This window comes from Lonchura striata, chromosome 3, assembly GCF_050655825.1.
Source record: "Lonchura striata isolate lonStrDom1 chromosome 3, ASM5065582v1, whole genome shotgun sequence".
Lineage (NCBI taxonomy): Eukaryota > Metazoa > Chordata > Aves > Passeriformes > Estrildidae > Lonchura > Lonchura striata.
In genome coordinates, this window is record NC_140705.1 from 83,456,156 (window position 1) to 83,475,475 (window position 19,320).

The following is a 19,320-nucleotide window of genomic DNA, read 5'->3' on the forward strand; positions in this document are numbered from 1 at the left end:
CATTTTTTTAATTATTAAAAGATCAAATGTTGGAATGCTGGATAGCCTGAATTCATTTGTCAGATCACGAAGTACTCATAACATTTCTCAGCCTTAATAACACATCTGCTCTTAAAATGTGGTCTCTTGATAATAGCTGGCTGAAAGTGTCTGAATTTAGGGATTATTTGAGACAACAGATTTCCTTCTATTTGGAATTGAATGAGGCATCTGCTCCCTCACCATCAGCTTTGTGGGATATTCTCAAGGCAATCATAAAAGGGCAGATCATTTTGTACATTATGAGAAGGAAAAAAGACCTCTGTTGGCAATTACAAGACTTGGAAGGGTGAATTAGAGACCTGCAAAGGTAACACTTCATTCTACAAATTCTACCTACACCATCCATTCTCTCCTCTGTCTAGGGTGGGACACAGATTTATCTGATGAGTAGAGAGGGAGGGAGCAATTTTCCCATCAAAGGCAATGCTGGCAAAAAGGAAAGAGAAAGAAAATTAATCAGAAAAGAATATGCACACTCCATCTTGGATAACTGACCGAACAACATATTAGAGAGATTAGGACTCAGGATGGAGAGCAAGGCATGGATCCCTTGGAGGATTAAAGGAAATTTTGCCAATATTTATGCCAGTTTGGTACATCAGAAAACCAGGACAAAAAAAAAATGAATGCTTACATATTATTTAACACATATGCATCATCAGAATCTTCTCCCACATATAAGCAGAAGATGATTAATAAAGAAGTAAAAACAAAAGCAACTGGAGCAGAGAGAAGGTGCTGCTTTGCACTTTGCAGGTATATAATTCATTTCTGGATGTAACACATGACAGGCAGTGCCCAGATGATGCGACTTGCTATGGTAGGACAGGATCAGGATACATGCTCTGGACCACCTGTCCTGGCCAGCGCACAGGTGAAGGCAGACTCATAAACACATGCATAAATACACACAATTGCATACATGTAGAACTGCATGTATCTTTATATAGCATATGCATATACTCACATACATGCACACATCTATACATATAGATGTATAGATAAGTATATTTAGCTTTTTTCAAGTGACGCAAACTGCTGCAGCTGGAAATAACACTGTCTGCTCATGAAAAGACAGGCATGTACTTAGGCTTATATATGTGGTAGAAAATGTGTTCGAGGGATGTGGGCTGCCTCAAAGCCTTTGTCAGAGGAGAGGTGAGCAAACTGTGAGACACCTTGGATGCATTTGCATCTGGGAATAATGATTTACTGTAAGACTTATCCCAACATGAAATACCTGGAGGAGGACCTCCTGCTGCAAGATGGGATTCCAGCAGGTGGGAATGTGTGCCCTATGGCCTCACTGTGCTGCACAGGAGTCCCCCGTGTGTGGTGGGGAAGACTTTTCTGGTTGGTAGGAGATGAACTGCCCTGTTTGACCTGAGATGGGCAGAAGAAGGCACCTGACACTGGATACTGGCATGCAGACATATTTATGAAAATATGTAGCCTGAGTTTTGATAGGCAACTGAACCTTAATGGAGTTGTTAATTATTTTGTGTTTTCCAATACTTGTTTAGAGCCCAAAGACTGACTTGTGAATTTTCTGAAAATTACGACCTTTCATTTTGAATGACTGAAACCATAGGAAAGAAGTCTAGGACCTCACAGCTCTTCAACTGTGCTTCAACTCTGCACCAGTGCCATAGGCATTGCAACTGCCTCTGTAAAATGGTATGAGGCAGAGGATGGATTGTGCTTTGCCACCACAGAGAGTGTTTGGTACTTCACACAATGCAAGGTGGGTAGGAGCCTCCCAGAGAGGGAGCGGCAGTGGCTGAGCTTTCTGCCCTGGGCAAGGGGCGTTGCTGTTGGATCAGGGCAGCTATTTGGCTCACAGCTGACTCGGGGAGAAGGAGGAAATGCAAATGCTCTGCCTAACACATTATGTACCCAGGTCAGTGAGCATCGCGTACCGTGCTCTATGGCTGCGCTGCAAAGTGGAGTCCACTCTTGTTCTCAGCCCCAGAGACTTGCTCTTTAGCGAATGCTAAGGGGGCTTATGCTGAGAAGGTCTGTGGCGCAATCCCCGGCCTTGGCGGGGATGCTTGGCACCACCCGGAGCCGCTCCGAGCGCTCCGCAGCTGCAGGCGGGAGCCCGGACAGGGGGCCGGTGAAGGATCCCGGTGCAGGGCTCCCACCGGAGCTGGGCTTTCACGCACTAATCCTCGGGGTGAGGGCAGCTCTCTAGTTACAGGGTTTTCATTCGGGGATGGCTTGGTTTCAAAGGCAGCTTTTTAGCACTTTGATCGAGGCTCACATCAATTCTTCATGTTTTATATTAGATATTGCAATTTATATTATGAGAGGTGTTTGAAGTTTCTGATTTTCCCCTCGGCTACCTTTAAATCTAATTTCTAACACCTTAGCCACTCTAATGAAGTTCTCAGTAGTTTACATTGTTATTAAACCTCTGTTTGGAGAACGTAGCTTTAATCCTCATTATATACCAAATATGGGTATCGAATATTCATTGTGTAATTGCAATTAAAAAATACAACCCCCAAAGGATCTTTTATATTAATTTAAATTATCCTGCACTTACATTATGGTTTGAAATAACCTATACTGCTACAATGTCTTCATTGAAGACATTTTAATGTCTGTAGTTATACTTAGAACTCCTCCTTTTTTCAGTTAAATCCTGTTCTTTGACACTGTAGTCATGTAGATATAGATTTACAGCAGTATTATATTTGAGCCTTTTTTTTCTCCCTCTTTGTATTTTAAAGAAACAGTTGAAATCACTAATTTTGCATTCAGTGTTAGCAAAAGTAGAGTAATTAATCCAGGCATTTTTCATGCATTTGACAAAGCTTCATGTCACATGAGCTGTTTTCTCTTTATAAGCAGAGACAGATTCTTTACTCCTTGCAAGTATCAAGAAAGTCATCAAGATAAATCCCCAAATAACACATTGAAGGACTTTAAAATGCAAAATTTACCTTTTACAATTTAAACATGAAAAAAAACCAATTTATAATCTTCTGCAAACCAATTTATAATCTTCTGCATATAGAGAGCATGGTTTGGGAGACATTTGCATTGGATTTCAGTAAACTGCTAGTAATTTACAAGATTATTCTTTTAAGCTAATGTCTGTAGATAATAATACCAATTTATCTTTAATCTGTATCTCTTGATTCTTACATTGAACATCCTTTACAAGAACAAAAAGGGCTTTTGAAGTCATTAGATGACAAATGTTATATTTACAGATTATGATCTCTGGGTTTGAAAGCTGCATGGAGAAAGATGCAGGTAAAGCCAAGCTTACTGCTATGTTGCAGCTCAGTTACAAATAAGGGACTCTAGCTGTGGCCTCTGGTAGTCACTACTTGGAGCAGACACAGCAAGACCCATCATTGGCTTGCAGTCTGCATAGGTATGATTGAATATTTCTATTTAAACATTGCAGAAGAAAGCCTAAAAGGTCACATTTCTGCCTGCCACACAGCCCTTTTTGTTTTTACAGCCATAGTAAGTATTAAATGGAGAAGTTCTCAGGCTAAAATAGAATTAACATTAAAGCAAATTCTGAAATCCAGAGAAATTTGGTGGAAATCTGTATATTTCTGATGGCTACCCTCACTTTTTTTTGAACTGACAAACTCAAATGGGAGGGCCAGGGGCAAGTTTCATACTTGCTTCCCTGTTTTAAGCATGATCCCCAAATGTGAGGGATGGGAAAGGGGATAGGAATGGGAAGCTCTGGCACAGTGGAGGAACTGGTGCATGCTTCATTCTTTCTGTGTACCAGCCTGTAGTCACTCAGGAAAGGAAGGTGTCCCAGCAGTGCCTCCAGAGATCACAGGCACTCAGGATGATTAGAAGTTGTGAGCTAATGGCTTTTGGAGGCTGAGTACTCTTCCCGAGAATATATAACAGGGGGTTCTTTGGAGTGGCAGCTGCTACCAAAACCATGGTGGGAGTATTTGAACAACAGTGGAAGAGACTTTCTTCTGTTGCAATTGAAGGAAGAGAAGGAAGGAAAGTTAAAAGGAGTTCTGACATGAAAGCCATGTCCATGGCTCCTTGTTGTCTATAAAGACTGATGGCAGCAGTCCAGCTAAAAAGGAGTTTCAAGCCTCTTGTGATCCTCTGAACTTTCTGGACATCATCTGTATTAGAATTCAGCCCTCCTAGTCTTGTGGTTGAACCTGTCACGGCACATGGACAGCAGGGACTCCACTCCAGTGCTTCATGTCCAGGAAGTCTTATTGCCCTTCCTGTTTCATCTCCTGTCTTTCTACTGTGTGCAGCCTGTGCATCACCTGTCCTAAACACACAGCTTGATTTCCCCAGTCACCCACACGGCAGCTGGAGCCAGGAGACTTTTCCTTTTCCTGGAATCTTGGTAAGCAAAGCCAGGTGGTGCAGGGGAGTGAAACCCAGCTGTTGCAGGTAGGGTGAGGACTACCAAGCTCCCCACGTGTGTGGTGATTCTCATCAAGGTTACCAGGTAGGAAAGACATCAGTTCAAGAGCTGGATGCTCTTGACCCATTCCATTGCTGCCAGAGGATTTGAGGCAGCTTGCAGGTACAAGTAGCCCCTCTAACTGAGGAAGGGGAGGAGGTTGTTGGCCTCTCTACTCTTCTCGTGTGGCTCAAGACTGTAAGTGGCAATTCACACATCACTGTGATTGTCTGCAATGGGATGAGTCAAAGCTCTTAATAAGACGAGACTTCACCTTGCCTGTGTCTCCCTGTCCTTCCACAGCCCTGACTGAAGATGGAACCATGGTGGTTCCGGTGACAATGACCCCATATGACTAGCAATTTAATGTTAAGGTTGTCCTTGGGTGTCCTCTTAGGAAGACTCTTGCCAGGCTGATTTCTGTGGGCTCCCTATCTGCAGGAATTACTCAATGGAGGTTAAGCAGAGCTGGGTTTATGGCAACAGTCCTGGGTAGCATTTTTCCAGGGAGCTCATGGGTGTGTGAATGTTTTTTAATTGCCAAACTTGGCATCATTTCCTCAGGGGCTGGGTCTCAGCTTTTAAGTAATGAACACTGCAGGTTCACTGTCCAAAATTGTACCCACATTTCTTTTACCTGCAGTTATCTTATCTCCATACCCATCACTGATTTCATGCATAGACAAGCATTGTTAGTACTGTAAGAATTAATGACATACTGTTTGAAAAAAAATTTGACATTTGCATTTCAAAACTCTTACCAATTCTAAACATTTATTCTACAAAACTTGGAAAGATTGTAGTTCTCTTTCAAATTATTCCAGCACCGTGGGCATTGCCACAGAATGTAAAATTACAGAACATATGAGACTGAAACCTGACACCCTTTCTTCCCTGTTGTGAAGTGTCGTTGATGAAAAATACACTAGTTTGAAGGAAAAAAATTATGTAGGAGCATGACCTATTCCCAAAGCAGCTAGCCAAATTCACTCATGTTTCAGAGACAGCTGCATATGTAAATAGAGTAGGGGACACTTCTTCAAATGCAATCAAATTGGTTTAAAATAGTAAGAAAACATGAAATATCTCCTACAGAACAATCTCCTGATGCTACTGCAAGGAAGTTCAAAGTGTTAGCAGAGAAAATAAAGGACATGATACTTTTGTATCTTTTCTGTAATCAAAACAACACAGAATTTAGTGAAATCAGTCTTTATTGCTATTAAAATTCTTCTTCTTTTAAACATTTTCCAACTAGACATTTTTTAAGTTTTGTACTCAAAGAAATGACTTGTGCATGAAATGAATAATCTACTCAGACATTTTAGTACTTTAAAATGATCTATAAAAGATGGTGAGACATAAGGTGAAAGGAGCAGTTATACAAAGGTGACATGAGTGAAACTAGAATTGAATACAAATACAATTATATAAAATATAAGTATAAATATAAGTATGCAATACATGTAATTTAAAAATCCCCCTCATCTGTGTACTTGCACATATACGTGTGTATATTTTGCTGCACACATACACACACTGATGTATCTATGCAACACTTTCATTTGAAGACTCCAAAATACTTCAGCAAGCTGATTATTGTGTTTAGCTGCTCTTCTTTTACAGATGGGGATGTTAAAGTGCAGAGAGGTTACATGTACAAAGCACATTGCTTTCTTGGATGTAATAACTAGTAAATGAGTTCCCAGCTAGCAGAGGAACTGCCTCTGCCACCTTCAGCAAGCCACCTGTTACTTTTAAATGGAGAATTAGCCATTTTGGTTAAAGCATTTCATCTTCCCATTCCAGCTGCTGGTTTTCACTCTACCTGAAGAAAGCAGAAGCCACAAAGAAGTGCGGACATATTTCAGAGTAGCCCATTCTTTAAAAAACAAGGCTAACCTTACATAGTACACACCATTACTTTCCCAGATCTGGGCCTGTTTGTCACCCATGCAGCATTTAATTCCCTTTCTTAATCTCTTCTTTATCCATAAGTAAGTAGGAGTGTTATTTGAGTAAGGAATGAGCAAGAGCTGTAGGCTTTAGCCTTTGAGTTACAGAGATGAAATAGTTTACACTCACAATATGTTGTATTATTTGAAACAGGCAAATAATATTTTTCTGTGAAAATTAAATGTAAAACATATGTTGACAATCATCCATATCTTTCACAAAACATTGCATATTCCTGAAGGTCCTTATTTCACAAAGGTTGGATAATTTTAGTTTGATTCCCTGAACTGTTCATTTACTCTTCTTTTTCTGATTTGTTTTGCCTCTTGCTCTCCTTTTTGGAGAGATAAAAATGAACTGTCCCTCCCACCCCAGCTTTTATACTGATCTGCTCAGTGGTCCACCAAGGAGTCAAATTTTAAGACATAAGTTTGCACATTCTCTGCCAACAGTGTCTGGGAAACAGCAATAAAGGAAAATCTCTCCACTACCCATATGGGCTGCCTTTGCTGTAGAACATGAAACCCTGGCAGACCCCCCCACCCCCCCCATCTCCTTACTCCCTCTTTCACACCAAAAATGCTCTTGGAGAAATTTAATTTTTAACTATTTCTTCATCACATTGCAGAGCAAGCATTGCTACAGATTTCTGTGCTGGATGATCTGCTGCTCGCAGCAGCCCAGCTTCACTTCCCTCCCATTTGGGGAGGTTGGAGCTGAGCAGAGGTGCACTCTAAGGTCCGTAGTGGACCTCAAGGTCTGCTGAGGAACCAAACTGAAGTCTCAGTTCCCCTGATCCTGACTCCTATAACCCTCGACCCTGTTCCTCTTTCAGGTGTTTACTTCTAGGGGCATCAACCTGGGCTCCTCCTCTCATAGCCTCATGTTAACCCCAGTCCTCCACCACTTCTTCTTCGCTGCTGCCCATTCTTGCTTTCCAGATTCCTTCTCCCAGTCAGCCCCGCTTCCTTCTGGCTCCCAACACACCTGTCTTGAGCCATGCCCATATCTGGTATGAACATGGCTGGGGCCTTGGAAATAAAGAATAGCTGGAGGAGCCTGCCTTATGGGTAAATAGGAAAAAAATCTTCCAAGGCCTGGGTGGTAGTGGGGTCAAGGGGAATACAAAAGAGGTATGAACTTCTTCAAATCTAATGGCAATGAGAAGGACCTTGATACTAGAGGCCATGAGTCAAACTGTGGCAAGATTAAGATTTTCATAATGCTCACTCTGAGTATTTAAGGTGGTGGATCTGCAACAAACGGTGTATTAACTCCAAATATATTTGTTAAACACTTTTGGTTTCATCCTCTTTATAATAGTTATGCTGGGATTTTGCTGAATAGTATGCTCCTCAGTAGTGTCTGATTCAGAGCCAGATTTATAAAGACATTTAGGTGCTCCTTCCTACTGATTAAGGAAGTAAAAACCTAAATTGGTTTAAAAATCTGCCCTTGAGAGCTGCCATGTGTGTCTGGGCACCTGGAGCACTTTATGGCATAAAAAGACCCAGTGAAGATCGGAGAAATTCTTTGCCAAACACAAATGGCAATGAGACGTATTTTGAACCATCAGTACTGCCTTTAATTTTCTTCTCCAAAGATCAGTGTCAATGAAGAATATAGTGAGTTTGGGTTTGGAGGCCAGTTCTGCAAATTGGGTCTGATGCTGCTACCATGAGACTAACTGTTGTCCCCAGCAGGAGCCAGACCAGATCTAAACAATGTACTCAGTGATACACTGCAGTGACTTACTTGACACAGATCTTCTCTGGTTTCTGTGGGCTCAGAGGAGAAATGAAACGTCATGCCCAAAGAGCAGCAGAGAGCTGGATTACAGCTGGACTGCAGGCACTGTGTGCCAGTCAGTGTGCTCACCAGCACTTCTTCAGTTTTTGGCTCTAACTGGAAACTTGGGCTTCTCATGCCTAGATGGTAATGCTGGGCTCTCTTAGGTACACCCATTTATCTATATGAAATGGTAAGGTGGAAACAAAAGATGCTTCATGATACCTGAGTGATTTTTTCTGTTTGATCTGATTAAACATGTTAGAATATGTTACAAGCCAAAAATGGCCTTTTCAAACATATTCAATTTCTTTGAGTCCATTGCGTTTACAAGAATAAATAAAACCTCTCTTATTGCTTCATAATATCAATAATACCCCTGAAATAATTCTGCACTTAATGAGCAATTTAACAGCATTAAATGCTGTGAACAATTTTCTGGGTATTATTGTGCTTCTGTTTATAAATGTCTAATTATATAGGTCAGACTTGCTTGTAGCCTGTTACCTTTGGTAGCCAACTGCAGACTCAACACAGTGAAAAACAATTATTTTATAAATCTCTCCCAGAAACAACAGCAAGACCAGAGTACCCATACAACTCTCTAGGTTTTTGCTTTGCCACCAGCACACGGCCCCCATTTGTGTCCCCACTGCCCCGTCCCTGTGCATGGCAGCCCCTCCGCATGCAGGTAATGAGGAAGGCAGAGCTGTGCTGGAGAGGGGAGAACCACACGCCTTGGCAAAGGTTTCCCATAAAGATCTGTCCTCTAGCTGTGGATGCAAACTCAAGCTGGTCGTGCACACAACTCCAGCATGCCGAGCCCACTACCCCTCGGCACAGCCAAATGTTTTAGCAGCTGCCCTTTTGTCCTGTTTCTTAAATAAACAAAGAACAGATACAAATTAATGACCTAAATTTATGGCAAAACACACTGCCTTCCCAGAGCAAATAGCCTTAAAAGAACAGATGTTAAAATAGCATTTTGTACTCAGAGAGAGAAAACGTAAAAATGGAAAAGCTCAGGATGTGTAGAAAAGAGAAACTAAAGCATCTAATTGTGCCACAGTGTCTCCCGCTACACCACAAACCCTGTAACCTTCTGATGGTGCCTTGCACAGAATAATTATCCTCCCTGGGGCATTCCCCATCCCTTCTTGCCTCCTCTTATAATCCCAGTAAACTTTCTCCTTTTATTCTTTTATATTCCTTTTGGAGATGAAAAGAGCAAAATTATCATTTTGCCAGCACATTAAACAGCAACTGGCAATCCGGTGCTGTAATCTTCAACATAATTTAGCCTGGAAGAATTGTGCGCCTGCAATGCACCATCTCAACAAACCATTTCTTTGAATTACCTCTTTGTTTTACCCCAAAGGGTGTATTCATCATGTAGGAGAGATTATTTCTCACTAATTTTTTTGCTGAGACTTATCTTGCCAACGCTTATATTTAAACATTGTTAATGATATCCATGCACCAAAAAAAAAAAAAGTAACCAAGATGGATAGAGGCTTTGCAGAGTGGGTAGTTATTTTGTTTGGGGTTTTTTTTTTGGTTTGGGTTTTTTTTTTTTTGGGTTTTTTTTTTTTTGTTTTGTTTTGTTTTTTTTTTCACAAAAGCAGGGGGAGACACAATCATGCACAGGAGGTGAATGTGCCTTTCGGGCAGCAAGCAGTCTCTGCCATCCAGTCCCGGCAAAAGCAGGAGCAAGTGGCACCGGGTCATGGTGAGAGGAATTAGAAGGCATCTCTGTTTTCCTGCCCAGTAAGTGCATTCTGTTTATACTACACCACATTGTATTTCTAGTCTTACTGAACATTTTAATATACATTTTCTTGTCAGGCGTCTTGGCAATTGGGAACACGACTTGCAAGATGGACTGAGAATTCCACAGGTGGACTGATTAGTGGGTGGCATTTCTGAGCTCCAGCAAGCTGTTAGCATTATGTCTGTTTGCTTTAGGTACAGATGTGAAATGATTTGACAGTCAATCTCAAAGTGTGTGTGTGAGTACTTGGGCTTTTTTATGCTTTTTTTTTCCCCCTTCTTGGTATGTCAAACTCTTCTTATAATACAATCCTCATCCGTCTGGTTGTCCATTGAAAAAAGCATCCCCCCCGTACCCCCCTCCTGTAGCCAATCTGGATGAGTCATGCATTATTCAGGAGATATAATTTGTAAGTGTCAGAAGTGGCTTTGGTTTTTTTCCTGTTCGCTCATTTGAGGACCACAGCTGTCACGACCAAGAGTCCTTGCCGGGCACAAGGGTTATCCCACCGCAAAGGCAAATTGTTTCCTTTGGGTAACTTGTCCGAATGCAAGTTCCCTTAACAAAGCCGTAGTCGTAAGCAAATGGTGTTTGACAAGTAGAATTTTCTGTTGACTTGCTCATTTCATTTCCTTCTTTTGGCAGAAACACTTGGAACTTGATTTTCTTGCAGTTACTATGAGCCCAGAATAATAACTCTTAAATCAACACTGAGGAGGTGGAAAGGTACAACAACACAAACACTCAGTAACAGTCAGGACAGCGACATGGAAATATGAGTTGACATGCAGAATAACCACAAGTGGTGCATAATTTATTGATTGCACCTTGTCATGGGAATGATGAGCTCTCAGCTAGAGAAATTATATTTTATATATTTCACAACTTTGAGGAAAAATATAAATATTATATATACAAACTGCATATACACTAACTAATGGATAGAGCAAGATTCCTATTTCCAGTTAGTAAAAAATTATGTGCATCATAAGGCAATGTTTTCTGGAGCTGGGTAAGCCCAGGAGAGGGGATGCAAGAGGGCGGTGAAGGGGGATACAGTTCTGTAGCATTACTTGGGTGTTCAGGTGGACATGGTAAAGTTATAACCACTTCAGTCTTAAAATTTCCCTAATGCTGGAAACCAGCTGTATTGTACTGTAAACATTAAGTTTAAAATTGCTTCAGATTTCAGTACAGTATTTCAGTTGTGAAGTATTATATACATGAACTTGTAAGAAAACTGCAGTATGACCCTCTGTGTGAAAACCAGGAAACTACCCTGGAAAAGCAAGGTAAAAGGTCTGAGAAGTGTCTATTTCTTATCAACTTTCAAGCTTTCAACCAGGTAGGTACTCGAGCCTCCCTGGCTAGGTGCAGCCCAACAGCTCCTTTCTCCTCTCCACATTTCCACATTCTATTTGTTTTCAGCACCAGGAGAGCTGCTTTGCTCCCAGACTGGGGCTGTTCCCCTTTCAAAGCTGTTGCTCTTTGCTCGTTTTACTCACTGGGTAAGCAGGGCACCAACTGAAGCAGACTGTTCCCTGTCTCTGGCAATCACACAGCCAGAAGAGGAGGCACAGACGCAGCACTGTTTGCTGAAGGATGGTGTCTCAGTCTCAGGGTGGGCAGTCCACAAGCACACACAAGACCAGTCGCTGCTCCACCAGCAGTACCAACTCGACTGAATGGTTGAAACCCACAAAAAAATGAGAAATCCAAGTGTTCACCCCTCATAGGTTTCTTTCAACTGAAAAATCAGCTTCCACTATTTAAAATAAATTTATTTTTCCTCTTTTTACATTGGAAAAAACTGTAAGTGCTTTGATTTCTGCTGATTACCTACTACAGCACTTGAGTTACAACCCTGGAGTCAAAGCTTTCTCCAAGTAGAAAAGCTGTTTCTCCAAGTGCTTCTTTTTCAGTGCTATGAAGAAACATGTCAGAGGAGACACGGCAATGCGCTCCAAATGAGAAGCAGGGGCTCAGCTCAGTACTTGCTGGTATCAGCAACAGATTTGTCTATATCACCTTCTGCAGCTAGGAAAGTTGCTGCCGTGCATTTGCCATTTAAGTTGTGAGCTGGTTTTGTACTGCTTAAGGAGCAGCTTAAGTTGGAATAAAAGCAGTTTCATGGGAAGAAAGCAGTAACAAAGCCTTGGTTACCACAAAATCACAGCAGAAAGGTGTTCTTCAGTGTAGCTAGAATGAAAGAGTCTTCAGCAGAAAGCTGATGGTCCTGCTCTAGAGAACAGCAGCTGCTGCCTGGGTGGCATGTACTTTGGTTTAAATGTGCTCAGGGTCCACACAGACTATGACACACTTTTTGCTTTATTTTCTCCCTTCAGACCCAGAAATATGTTTATCACCCTGCTCCGGACAGTATATATCTCACAATTTCCCATGATTTACAATTAAATCTTGTCTCACAAGTGGAAATAATTTCTGAACTGTTTATAATGTGAATGTGATGGAGAGCTATGACTAAATATCTCGTTTATTATTTTGCATTAGTCTTCTGACTTTTTATGAGGTCTCTCTATGTTAAAAATAGAGAGTGCTTCTGTTAAACACATATTTCGGGCGACCTTCTCAGAATAAGGAATTGCCAGGCTGAATGCACCCAGATGTGAATCACAACGAGCATGCGGAGGGCTGCAAGAATAAGCAAAGGCCAGTGTGCAGATGCCGCTGAGGGTTGCAGGGAGGGAAGCAGAGTGGGATGACACAGCTCCCCCCTCCGCGGCCGCTCCGGAGGCACCCGACAAGCAGCCAGCAGCAGCTGACTCACCTCGGCGGCTGCCAGGGGTCTCTCTGATAAATTCCCTGTGCCTTTAACCGGGTCTGCCTTCCTTTAAGCAGAATTACTGAGTTGCTGGTAGGGAGGTGCATTGAGTGGGTCCCCTGGAAGGCGGGTAGAAGGCAGCAGGGCTTTGTTAAATGCCCAGGCTTCGCCCCGCTGAGCCCGTGGCATCCCTGGCGTGTGGCTGGAGCCCAGCTCCCTCTGCTCAGCGCAGTTGTCTCTTGCTGTGCTGCTTATTCACACATCCCAGCTCGCTCCGTCTAGCTGCCTGGGTGCCGATGCCAGGAAGCTGAAACACCACAGGCTGTGCAAGCCCACCCAGACCATAGGCTCCAAAGTGCATATTGCTGCCTCTTCCTCTGAAATTAATATCTCAGCTCGCTAAATTAAAGCAAGCAGGGTTTCACCCAGGCATATTGTGGTCACACCTCCAACTTGCAATATAGATTTACCATGTAAACTGCTAAGCAAGGTACAGTGCTCTCCCAGCAGAAGAAGACAATATCTGCCTGCAAAGAAAAGGGTGGGAGAGCCAGGGTGCAGAGCCCTTCTCCAAACAGCTCTAGGGCACCTGTCCACACCAGCACAGGAGTCCCGGTACACAGAGAGGAGGCTGCATGAAGAAAGATGTTTCTCACTTGGAGAGCACTAGTCAGAGGCACAGAACATGTTTTATAAAGAAGTCAGAAGCCATCACAGCTGAGCAAGGTGAGTCATGGAGGTTGAGCACAGAACAGCCCACTGCCAGGGCTGAGCCCTGATTTGCAAGGAGAATGTCCCAGTATATCCCAACAAGTGGAATATTTTAGGAATTTTGTGCATCTGCACAGAGCTCAGTGTTTGCAGGTGGGTCATTTCTTCTGCCCAGCCCCTTGCTGCGCCTCTGCTGAGTGCTCTTCAACGAACCTTTGTCTGCACCCAATGCACTGCTGAGGCTGATGGGTTTTTATTCTTTGCTTTTAAATCAGTAGACTTGTTACCATCTTTTAAAAGTGTGAATAGCTGCAACAGAAGCCATCAATTAGCACAAGCAAACAGGGCCAAAGTCCTTCCTTCCTCCTCCCCCACAGCATATTGTGAGGAGAGCTGTGCTCTTCTCCTTGGGAGGCTGCTGGAGAGGCTCTGAAGTTGAGCGGTCCCAGTGCTGCCTTTGCATCTGCTCTAGGACGGACAGTACGCTCCGAGTGAGGGAGGCAGCCTGGGCTTTCGGCACTGGCGCTGCGACAGCGGGAGCGAGACCAGCTCAACAGCAGCAGCAAAGGAAGGCAATTTTTTTCCCCCTCTTTCTCTTCCAGAGAGCCTTCCAGGGCTGAGGGAGGTTGCCAGAGGTTGCCTGGGTTTTTTCAGTGCCATTCCCCCACTCCCAGTATTCAAGAAGCTATGGGGGGAAGCCCCTCCAGCAGCTTTGCTTAATTACTCTGATCTATGGAGAGGCTAGAAAAGCCTCTCTGCTGAATAGTTTGCAAACCGGACCATACGTGCCAGAAGATTTCTGTTGATTAGATAAATGCAGAGTATTAATTAGAATATAGATTATATGCAGGGGCTTTACCATAAGTTTGCTGCCATTTGGTCTGGGCATGTACATTTCTTGCCACATTGCTTTTTCTCCCAGAAAAGTGGGCTCGTGGAGTGAGCCTGGCTCCTAACACGGTTCCCATCCAGAAAGGAGGAGGCTGATTGCATTCTTGGTTGTGAGTGAGAGTGCTATTCTGTACCGGCCTGGTGAAGGATGCAAAGAATTACTGTAACATCGGCCAAACCCCACAGAAATGCATAGCTTGTGGGTGAGCTCCACCCCACCTGCCTGGCCCCTCAGCCGGTGTCACCATGCCACAGTCAGACGGGTCCCCAGCCAAACCAGACATGGGAAGAACAGTCAAGTGGCCACTGACTTGAGTGCCAGCATATACTTGGCAAGGGCTGCCCCGAGTCCCTTTTATTGTCACACCTAATGTGACCTCCAGGGCAGGAGGGCTATTCCAGACACTGGTTACTTGGTGTTTGCTGGGGCCCTGGGATTCACTTATCCAGCTCCCTTGGGCCACATTTGGAGTGGTTCTTCCCAAGTGCAGAAGGACATCTGGGATGCAGTAACTACTGAAAAATTGTAGTAATTTTTCAGAGCACAGGGCAGATCAATGACCTGTCTCACCTGCTGCTTCTGCTGACAGCCACAGGTCCCTGAGAGCAATTCCATTTAGGGCATTTTTGGGAAATATGTTGCTCACAGGGGACATTTTTTTCCCAAGCTTTAGTTGGCTTATTTACTAAAGGATGATTTATAGTTTATTATCTAAATAAATACATAATTTTTCTAGATTCTGTAACCTTTATGTGCTCTTCCAAGAACAGGGACCTTGTGGCACAGTGGTATATTACCTGTGCTTGGTAAAAATTTTCTAGTTCTTATATGTTAGTAAATAGAAATTACAGTCTCACAGAGAGTGGACAGAAGCACTGGCTTATCTCTGCTGTGCTATTCACTGCCTTATATACCTCTAACATGCCCCTCTCCCTTATACTATTTCTAAATTAAACAGTCATTCTGTTTTTTACATCTTTCATTATATATAGAGGTCTTTCCATATGTCTAACATTTGTTTGAGTCTCAATACATCAGACCATGTAACATGCTGATTCACAGAAATCTCACATTCTGTAATGACCCAGCCTTTGAAATCTGCCTGCATTAAAAAAAAAAATCTGGATCAGATTTTGACTTATCAAATTTTATCTGACCACCTCTTAATCAGAGATTGCTAGGATTGCTTTTAAGTAAGATTTGACCTCAAGCTTTCTCATTTGATTCAAGCTCAAGTTTATTAAAACCAGCAGCTTTGTTCAGCTTTTTAAAAGGAAGATAAACACTGATGTGTTTGCAACTCGGAAATGTCTTGCCATTTCCCTTGATCACAACTCATTTAAAAGCAGGCAAACTGGCCACTGCCCCTTCCAAAATATCACCTTCATATCCAAGAGCTGCTTTACCTTCAGATGTTCCCAAAGCTCCTTCAGCCTCACAGCCCTCACACTTTTGCAGTGCAAAGTAGTTGCCTTGTGGAGTTACAAGAGCTCTTGGTGGCCCCTCATTGGATAGCGTGGGAGATGTCGAGGTGGGCAGCTGTGGTGTCCCTGCTGGTACTGGGTCCACTAACTCCATGTCCAGTGTGGCTGCAGGTAAGGCATTTCTGGTCCCATGCACAAACAGCTTTCTGGAAAACTGGCAATGCAAAATGGCATCTGTCTGGCTTGGTGTTTGCACACGGAGGTAGTCAAAAGCCATCATCTGGACCTGGTTCTGGGCAGAGTGCTTTGGGGAGCCCTGCTTGAGCAGGGGGTTGGACCAGCTGAACTCCAGAGCCCCCTTGCAACCTCAGCCCTCTGGTACTGTGGCAACACATCAGCCTTGCCTCCTTGGCTGGTCACAGCAACTTAATCATCAACCAGCGCTATGGAGCCATGGATGCTGCAGAGCCAATGTGAGTCTGCAGCACAGGTGCCCTGCAGGGAGGAGAGCTGTGGCCTGGGCCCTGCTGTGAGCTGAAGCTCTGCCCCAGCTGGGGCACCTCCAGCCCTTCAGGATTTCCTGCAGGTCAGCACATCTGGACCAGAAACAACACATCTGTCACATCCTCAGCTGAAAATCAACTATTGTTGAACCTGACACATTTCAGAGTTACACACAGGTGAACAAGTTGAACTGCTGTAAGTGTAGCTTTGCCTGGGTGCACACATAATGTAGTGCCATGGTCAGACATTGATCGTACTGGGGCCACAGAGGCATTTCAGTGAGACATTCCTGCTGACGATACTGAGTGTCCTCATCCCATTCAGGGTTTTGGAGTTGTAGAGGGCACTGACACACAGGCCACTCCCACCTTTTTCATCGTGCAATTAATTGAAAAATGTTACATCTCACTACCTTTGCTTGTAACATTAACTGTGTGGGGTTGTTCCTTCCTTGCCTTGAGGTCCCTGCACATTCATCACCCTCTGTTTGCTCCCTGTGACCCCAGTGTTCAGATCTGCACATGACAAAAACTATCCAAACCTAGGATGTTTCCTATGTGCTAATCTTCCAGCTACTCTACACTGCAACCTACCTTGACTTCCATGCTGCTTTGATGTAAAACCTGCCTTGGATCATTCCATCATTGAGACCCTCTACCTGTTGGCACTTTTTACATTTCACACATCGCTGGATTTATTTCCTGCTTGTCTTGGCCCAACATCCTACTCCTACCAATTATTCCAATCTTCCTCACACACCAGTTCTCCAGTCCCACCATAGAAGCCCAGTTACTCTTTTTAAAAAAAGAATTCTCTATTAACTGAAATAAATTGCTTTCGCTTTTACTGGCAGCAGGTTGCCACAGTCACTGGCTTCGGTTCATCTTTATGTTCAGGCAACTGATTTGTAAGGCATTGAAAGGCTTTGATCTCTTTTCTGGGGGACTGATCATTGAGCTTTAACACAAAGCTGTGGTTCAGCACCACCCCTTTACTGTTTTTAAACAGAGCTAGGACTAGAGACAGGATGGTCCAGTGCTTGGGACACCAAGAGGCAACGCAAGGGATTGTGCTGCAATCTCTTTTCTGGCACCAGCTTCCTGCAAGGCTTGGAATGATCACTTGATCTCTTTGGCTCTGAGTGCCCTAGCAAGGGCTTGCCAGCACAATTCCACCCCCCAAACACAGTTACAGCCCAGCTACAGCAGCAGGCAATGGCTTTTTCTCGGACATCCTTAAAAAAACACCCTGCTTCCCGAGTGTAATGATCTAACCCAAGGGAGGAATGTTATATCCCTCTAAATGCAGCCCCCATTATGCTTCGATCAGCAGAGGTACCGTGAGAAGGGACACAAACTTTCAAACCTTTCCTACTGCTGTGGCTTGCCAGGTTTGCATGGAGAAGTTTTGCTGGCGTAGCCTGGGCCAATGCATCTCCGAACCTTATGTACGGGGGACAATAGGCAATCCAGGCCTCACAGACTATTTAAGAATAAACTCCAGACTGTGAGCTGCTCAGACATCTTGGTTGTCGACTGCATATAGGTGCCATCCTAAAACTGTGAAACTGAATACCCTTAATTTAAAAATTCATGCCCAGATCTGTGCTTTGCCCTTCATCCTTGCATTTACAGAAGGCTAAATTGAGATCCCAGATTTTACATCCAAACGCCGAAATGTTCACAATTCAGGCTCCTGCGAAGGCTTACAGACAAGCAGATTTTAGAACTGCATCATGTAAACTGTTTATGTGCTGAAAGAAAGCCAGGGATTTTGCTAATGACAAAGAAATTGTTCTCTCCTCTGATAGCTGAAAGAATTCCTCTAATGACAATAAACCCCCTCTTTTGCAAATTTGCTTTGGGTAGATGGCAAGATTAAAGAACAACCAGCCCAGCTATGATTTTTCAGATTGCATAAGTACCTTAAAAAGATGTTCATTATCTAAAGTGACGCCTCTTCCCTAATTGCAATGCCACTATTATGTGAGATTAATTTTTTTTTTCCAAACCCTCGTAGACAGTAAAACCATGTTCTAGCCTCAGGAGTGAGCCTTGCTTGGAGAGGTAGTGCTTGCTAACGGAGATGGGGGCAGGTGTGGGTCCCCCCCGATGGCCGCCTGCGCTGTGCTGCGAGGACCGCTCTGCTCCTGTCCTCACCTCACCCCGTCACATCCAATCTGCTGCCCCAAATCGCAAATGGGAATAAAAAGAAGTGCAAAATCCTCGACTGGGAGGTGGTTGCAGAAAAAGCTGAGGCTGACACTGAAAACCAACATCTCCAACAACTTGCGCACACACCAAGGAATATTTGTTTGTTTGCTTCGACTCCTGCTCTTCCTGCTCATTCAGCCCCTGGTATGGTGCCAGGGCCTGGCTCCGTGTCCCATCCCGGGGGATAGGGCACCCCGCCGGAGGGGAGCAGCCGCGGCTCCCAGGCGCTGCGATAGGTGACGGGCTGGGAAAAACTGGGAGCTTTGCCGTCCCCGCGAGGAGCTAGGCACAAGGGAGACTGACAGCATCCCTGCCCAGCCGCCGTGGTGGGCAGGGCAGCAGCCTGCCCGCACCAAGCCTTTTCTTCCTGTAGGGATAAAGGTGGAAACAAAGCCTTTTCCGTGCCCGGGTGCATCAGGCGGAATTATTCCCTGGGCCAAAAGGGCACCCATCAAATCGCTGCGAGCAGGGCGCCCGCAGCAGCCCGGGGCCGCTCCCATCTCCGCGGGGCAATACACAGCACAGGCGGAGTTTGCACCGAGCCCCCGAGAGCGTTTGTGCCTGAGCTTACCAAGGCTCCAGGCTGCCACCACCATCAGCAAATCGGCTCTTTGGTACCCCACAACTCAACCACATTTGCAAGTGTCCCTCAGCATACAAAAGGGGTTTTAGAAAGAGACTGTAATCCCCTCCTATCAGCTTTCAGAGAATCAGTGTTATTGTGGCAATAAATTATTAAGGTTTCTGTTTCTCTTTGAAATACCAAAGTAGAACATATGCATCCATACGTACATTTGAAATTGCTGGGAACTCTGTA